The sequence below is a fragment of the Lactuca virosa genome, chromosome 7 (genome assembly GCF_052849685.1).
Source record: "Lactuca virosa cultivar CGN04683 chromosome 7, Lactuca_virosa_CGN04683_v6, whole genome shotgun sequence".
Classification (NCBI taxonomy): Eukaryota; Viridiplantae; Streptophyta; class Magnoliopsida; order Asterales; family Asteraceae; genus Lactuca; species Lactuca virosa.
The window spans coordinates 145018590-145026106 of record NC_136432.1 but is presented as its reverse complement, the minus strand read 5'-3'; positions in this window follow the sequence as shown (position 1 = coordinate 145026106).

Here is a 7517-nt window from a genome sequence, read left to right as displayed (position 1 = left end):
CTCTAAAAATCGTGGGTTTGTGTGTGTGTTCTCAAGAAGTTTTCTTCAATCTTCATAACTTGGTAAGTTCCTATCAAACTTAAGATGTTCTATTTACAAGCTATACTAAGATCATTCTTCTTACAACTCCATTTTCGTGTATACGCTTCTTAGAACCTCCTTGACTCCGAACGTTCCCTCAAGGAAGCAAGCTAGGATCGAAAACCTTCTCCATCTTCCTCTACCACTCGAAAAAGCCCCAAGGTGAGCTTCATACCCCTTATTTTCGAGTTTTCTTCTTTTGGGGGAGGATACAAGTCTAGTCTTGTGTAAAATCTTTGTGTATTTGCATGTATTTGTGTGTATGTATGTTTAAGTGTGATGAAATGTTGATATTACATGCCTACACCCCAAGAACTCGAGATTTTGTAAAGTCTCAAGTTTTTGGAACATAGTTAACTTGGTGTTTTGTTAAAAATGGAAACTAGTTTCTAGGTGAAAAATGGTTTCACTTGATGTATGTTAAAAATCACAAAATTATGTCTAAGAATATGTTAAAACAAATTTTTGGTCATGAAAGCTTGAAAAAATGGTTAAATATGAAAATTTACACTCAATATGGTAAATTTTGAACATATAAATTTTTACCATAAACACTTTTAAAAATGGGTCGTTTATGACCATTTTGGTAAAAATGGGTCATCTATGACCATTTCGGTAAAAATGGGCTATTTTTGACAATTATAGTAAAAATTGACTATTGTTGACAATTATAGTAAAAATGGGTTATTTTTGACAACTATGGTAAAAATGGGCTATTTTAGACAATTATGGTAAAAATGGACTATTTTTGATAATTGTGGTAAAAATGTCATAATTATATTAGTTCCAACTTTAAACATTTATAAAAAGAGTTATAAATAAACCTACCAAAATGGTAAATCTAAACCTACTTTTATGACTCAAAAGTTGTATGTCATAAACAGTCTGTAATAAAGACCTTTAAACACTCCTAGTGAACTGTGTAAACTTACGACATGAATTATTGTGTGTCATAAACTGCTGTCGTAAATATACACTAGTAACATTATTTATAATATTAAATAATGGGATTCAAGATTTGCGTAAATTCTGTTAAGGCTCTTGTGAGACACTCCTTCACCGTACCTATCTAGTGTACACCGTAAGTCCTGTAGTTATAACTAGAGTCTCCTGGAGGGAGAACGGGATATTGTGTATAGATCTATACGGGGTTGACGCCCCCACACCTGAGCTGTTTGCTACAGCTAGACAGGCCAGTCTACGATGACAAATATCTTATTAGCAACCGACGCCTGAAGAACATCAAGACATGCGCTTTAGTCACATTAGTATGGTTATAACGACTCACATAGAGAATAACAATATTATTTTAAAATTTACGCGGAATATACACTATACTCGTTTTATAAAGTTCAAAGCTAAGTGTCGTCTATTTTGTAACAAATTTCATCACTCTGGTCTTAGGGTTTAAGACCACAATTTTCCGTATAACAGAAAATATAGGATTTTCTGGGAACACTCTCTATATAATTTCAAACAAGGAAAACAAAGAACACGCATGCAATTATACCTGATTTGGAACGAGACTCACAAACTATTTCTACAAAAAAATATTGGATTTTCTGGAGTTTACAAACTATTACAAAGTTTTCTTATAAATATGCTTATGAACCCACCAACATTCTATGTTGAAGATTTTCAAAACTACTTGTATTCTCAGGAACTCAGTGAGTAGGTTTTTCAGCTATGGATATTAGATGACTGTTGTATTTTGAATTATCATACATTATGTTATTTTTGGATGTATGTTCATGAACAAAAACAAAGTTGTAAACAATGCATGTTGGTATCTTTAATGTATGATGATGGTTGCTATGTTTCATTCATATTCAATTATTGTGATATTACAAGATGAAGTCACCCGCCCCCGAACGTTTCCGCCGTCCTGGTTCGGGGGTGTGACAAACCGACTTGTAAACTACAACTATATGTCTCCGTTTCAAGATTATAAGATATTATCGTCTCACTAATCACTCGTGATAAAATCCATGAAGTGGTTCAGATGAGCGTGGGTTTAATCCAATACTCAAATCTTATTACAGGAGTACTCATGAACACTGCAGCAAACTTGTGCTATGTCTAAACACTTTAGACAATCTACAGACGGATTCATGACAGTCTTACCTCAATACCTACTTCCAAAGTATGATCTACTGTAGATAGTTTGAATAATCTTATTATTCGGGAAGTCATGTAACATCCATAAAATTTGAGCCAAATTAAAACATTTTAATTCATCCAAAAACCATTAAGTTCATACATCTCGTTTTCAAAATAGTTTAAACATCAGAGTATCCCCCAGAACCATATCACATAAATCATAAAACATGAGGAGCGGTACGATCACGCCTTCGCCTTGCCAAGATCTCCTGAAGTATCTGAAACAATACACTGAAACTGTAAGCCCGAAAGCTTAGTGAGTTACCCCCAAAATACCAACCACACATAAACATACTCATAGCATATCACAATACATAACAGCCATGCACATCGGGTCTACTATGTGACTGGTCCGCCCGCACCGGGCCTTCAGTCCACCTGGTCCACCCTCCGAGTCTATCCATGTACATCGAGTCTACAGTGTGATTGGTCCGCCCCCACCGGGCCTTCAATCCACCTGGTCCACTCTCTGAGTCTACAGTATGACTGGTCCGCCCACACCGGGCCTTCAGTCGGCCTGGTCCACTCTCCGAGCCTCGGCACGTCTGGTCCGCCCTCTTGGGGCCTTCAGCCTATCCGGACCGCTCGCTGGGCCTTCGGAATACCCGTCCGCCCTGGGTATGTTGGCCTACAGCACAAAGCAGGACCCGCCTCAACCCAACCCTGTCAAACAACCATGTGCACATAAAACAATTATTCACATAACAAATCCTTAACCAGACAAACAGTCTAACAGATCACATAGCATAACTGATGGGTTTTGAGCATTCTAACACTTCCTAAGTGTACATGCAACCCTAATAACCTTGGATCTATGTTTGTCTAATTATCATGCAAAGTTGAATTCCAAGGTTATATTCCTATCTAGCATACATGGGGAACAAATTTTAACTTGCATGAAAGATAGAATAACTTACCTTGTTGTTGCTTATGATCCTTGAAACCTTGTGAGCCTAGCACCCCAAGTGTGATGCCTCAAATGCTTCACACAACACCAAATGCTTTTGGAATGACTTTAGAGAGAATACACACTTCTAAAATCGGCCTAGCCCTCTTGTTTCTTATGTGTAGCCGATTTTGGTGGAGAATGGGTTTCTTATATAGTGTTGACATATCTAGGGTTACACCATGTAAACCCTAATGTGTCATGACTCTTCATTTCCATGACCCATGGTTTTGTAACTCCCATGGAGCATCCATGGAGCATCCTATGGGTGGAACCCAACTTGATAATCCATGGAGCCTCTTAGCCCACTATATAAGATATGGAAGATTTACATAATCTACCCATATATTTAATTAGTTATCTTTTGATCACTTAATTAATTCTAAATTAATTCTTGATCAAACTAATTAAATAATATTATTAATATATTAGAACTTATAATATATTAATAAACCATAAGTGTTATTTCTCTCATTTTAGTTTATCCAATTGCATGGTGCCATGCAACCCAAATGGACCATGCCGGGTCGGGTCAAGTACATACCAGAAATAGTTATGGACTTAGACACCTTATCCAACAGTCTCCCACTTGGATAAGTCTATTAACTATAACTGCAATACTTCAGGAACCGATCGACAATCGTAGCTCTTTCAAGGTCTCTCGGAACTGAGAAGATGATGATACGCCATTTAAGATAAGTGATCATATAATCCTCTGTTCTAGATATCAGCCGGACAAATACATGGAACAATGTCTTACTTATTGTCCAACAGTTTGTTTCCCGATTTCCGATTTGTTTGACAAAGAACTTAATTGAACACATCAACTTAGTTCTGACCGGGCCCGGTACATAGGTCAAAACAAAATCATCGAGGGGCCCAGATATCAGCTTCTAATCTAAGAAGGAACAGATAAACTTCGACTCATATGTTTGTTCTACCACTCATTGAATTATACACAAAAGCACGTTTTATAACATCGAGTTACCAATGCGTTAACGTACAATCAATGCATAACCAACTCATAAGTAACAAATCATATCTCTAGGTTTGAAGACTTATATGATATTACCGTCTCACGATCACTCGAGATAAATTCCATGAAGTGATTCCAGTGAGCGTGGGTTGAGTCTAATGCTCAGAACTTATGAGCACTCATGAGTGTTGTAGCCATGTCCAACAACTTAGACCTCTGCAACCAATCATGACAGTCTTGATTCATACCTACTTCCGACATATGACCGACTGTGGAGGTTCGAATAATATGATATACCAAACATAATTATTCTGGAAGTCAAAACATGCAAAAGAAATATAGTAAACGATCGACAAGAGATAGCAACACTTTACTCATAAATAAAACACCTTTTATTCATCATCTAATGTCAATTACGCTTTACAAATTTCAAGGTTATCTAACTACTAAATCTAATATCATCCTTCAGCCCTATGCTCCGTGCATGCTGGAGATGCTTAACCCGAGTCAGTCCCTTCGTGAGGGGATCTGCTGGATTCTCATCCGATGATACCCTCTTTGCCACGAGGAGTCCTTCTTCTATTCGATGTCTGATGAAATGGTACTTTCTGTCGATGTGTCTGGATCTCCCGTAATCCCTTGGTTCCTTGGCTAAGGCAACTGCACTTCCACTATCACAGAAAATTTCCATTGGCTCTTTAATAGCTAGTACAACTCCAAGGTCTCCAATGAAGTTCTTCAACCATATCGCCTCCTTTGCTGCCTCGCTAGCTGCTATATACTCTGATTCGCAAGTTGAATCAGCCACTGTCTCTTGCTTGGAACTCTTCCAAGAAATTGCTCCTCCATTTAAGGTAAAGACCCAGCCTGACTGAGAGCAGAAATTATCCCTATCAGTCTGAAAGCTAGCATCACTATACCCTACAACTCTCAAGTCTTCACTCCCACCGAGGGTAAGGACCCAGTCCTTAGTCCTCCGTAGGTACTTCAGGATATTCTTACCGCAGTCCAGTGTGCCTTGCCAGGGTTCCCCTGATACCTGCTAACCATGCTCAAAGCAAAGGCTACATCAGGTCGAGTACACGTCATAGCATACATGATCGATCCTACAGCTGAAGCATAAGGTATTCGACTCATTTCTTCTATCTTAGTCTCAGTACTAGGGCTTTGTGTCTTACTCAATCTGGCGTTACTCTGGATGGGTAACTCTCCTTTCTTGGAGTTATGCATGTTGAACCTTTTCAACACTTTGTCCACATAGGTGCTTTGACTAAGTCCAATTAGTCTTTTACTCCTGTTTCTCAAAATCCTTATCCCTAGGATATAGGCAGCTTCTCCAAGGTCCTTCATAGCGAAACACTTCCCAAGCCAGGACTTTACTTCCTGCAGGGTTGGGATGTCATTTCCTATCAGTAGTATGTCATCCACATACAGTACCAAAAAGCTGACTATACTCCCACTAGCCTTGATATAGACACAAGATTCATCTTCACTCCTTGAAAAGCCAAATTCTTTGACTTTCTCATCAAAGCAAAGATTCCATCTGCGAGGTGCCTGTTTTAATCCATAAAGGGATTTCTCGAGCTTACACACTCTACTGGGGTACTCTGTACTGACAAAACCCTCTGGCTGAACCATGTAAACATATTCAGCCAACTTTCCATTAAGGAAAGCGGTTTTGACATCCATTTGCCATATTTCATAATCATGAAATGCAGCAATGGCTAACAGAACCCTAATAGACTTAATCTTGGCCACTGGTGAAAAGGTCTCATCATAATCAACTCCCGGAGTTTGAGAATAACCCTTTGCAACCAGTCGTGCCTTATAAGTGTGCACATTACCATCCATGTCGGTCTTCTTCTTGAAGATCCATTTGCACCCAACTATCTTACGATCAGGTACATTGTCAACCAAGTTCCAAACTTGATTGTCATACATGGACTGTATCTCGCTATCCATGGCCTCTTTCCATTTAGCAGCCTCAGGGCCTGCCATGGCTTCCGTGTAGCTGTTACGCTCATCCAGATTTACCAGTGTGTTATCACTGATAAGTGTCTCACCTTCTGCAGTAATATGAAAACCATAATAATGCTCAGGTGCATTCCTAAGTCTGGTGGAACGCCTCAGAGGTATAGATTCTTCAGTCGGCTCAACAAGAGTTTCCTCCTCAGGTTGAGGGCTAGGGTTTGAGGTTCCTTCACCACTTGACTCTTGAATTTCCTCAAGGTCAATTGGCCTCCCACTGTCTCCTTGGCTCATGAATTCTCTCTCTCGAAAGAATCCTCTTCTTGCTACAAAGACCACATTATCACTGGGTCTATAGAAGATGTAACCAAAGGATTTCTGTGGGTAGCCGATGAAAATACACCTTTCGCTTCGGGGTTCGAGCTTATCGTGAGTCTCGCGTCTCACGAAAGCCTCGCAACCCTAAATCTTGATGTGGTCTAGATTGGGAACTTTTCCAGTCCACACCTCGTGAGGTGTTTTGGCAACCTTCTTTGTAGGGACTAGATTAAGGATATGGGCGGCAGTCTCTAAGGCATACCCCCAAAATGAGATTGGTAGCGAAGCTCGACTCATCATGGAACGAACCATGTCCAACAAGGTCCGATTGCGCCTCTCAGCTACACCATTCAACTGTGGTGTCCTAGGAGGTGTCAATTGTGAGACAATCCCACATTCCTTAAGATAGTCAAGGAACTCAGTACTAAGATACTCACCACCATGATCGGATCGAAGCATCTTAATGTTCCTGCCCAACTGATTCTCCACTTCTTGCTTAAACTCTTTGAATTTCTCAAAGGTTTCTGACTTATGCTTGATTAGGTAGACATATCCATATCTACTAAAATCATAAGTAAAAGTCACATAGAACCGATTAGCATCTCTTGTGGCGGTTCTGAAGGGTCCACACACATCCGTGTGTATGAGGTCCAACAAACCTTCACCCCTAGCACAAGTGCCAGTAAAAGGTGACTTTGTCATTTTACCAAGCAAACAAGATTCACAACTATCATCTGACTTTAGGTCAAATGACTCCAAGACTCCATCCTTTTGGAGTTGGCCTATGCGTTTCTTGCTTACATGTCCAAGACGACAATGCCATAAGGATGCTTTATCTAAGCTAGTGGAAGAGTTAATACACAATACATTATTTCCTAGATTATCTACAACAGATACAGTTTCATACACGCCATCACAAGGTAATGCTTTAAAATAAAGAACATTATTAAAGAAAGCATCAATACTACCATTATTATTATCAAAATAAAAGGTAAAACCTTGTTTATACAATGCATGAAAGGAAATAACATTTCTTGCCATTTCTGGAGAATAATAACATTTATTCAA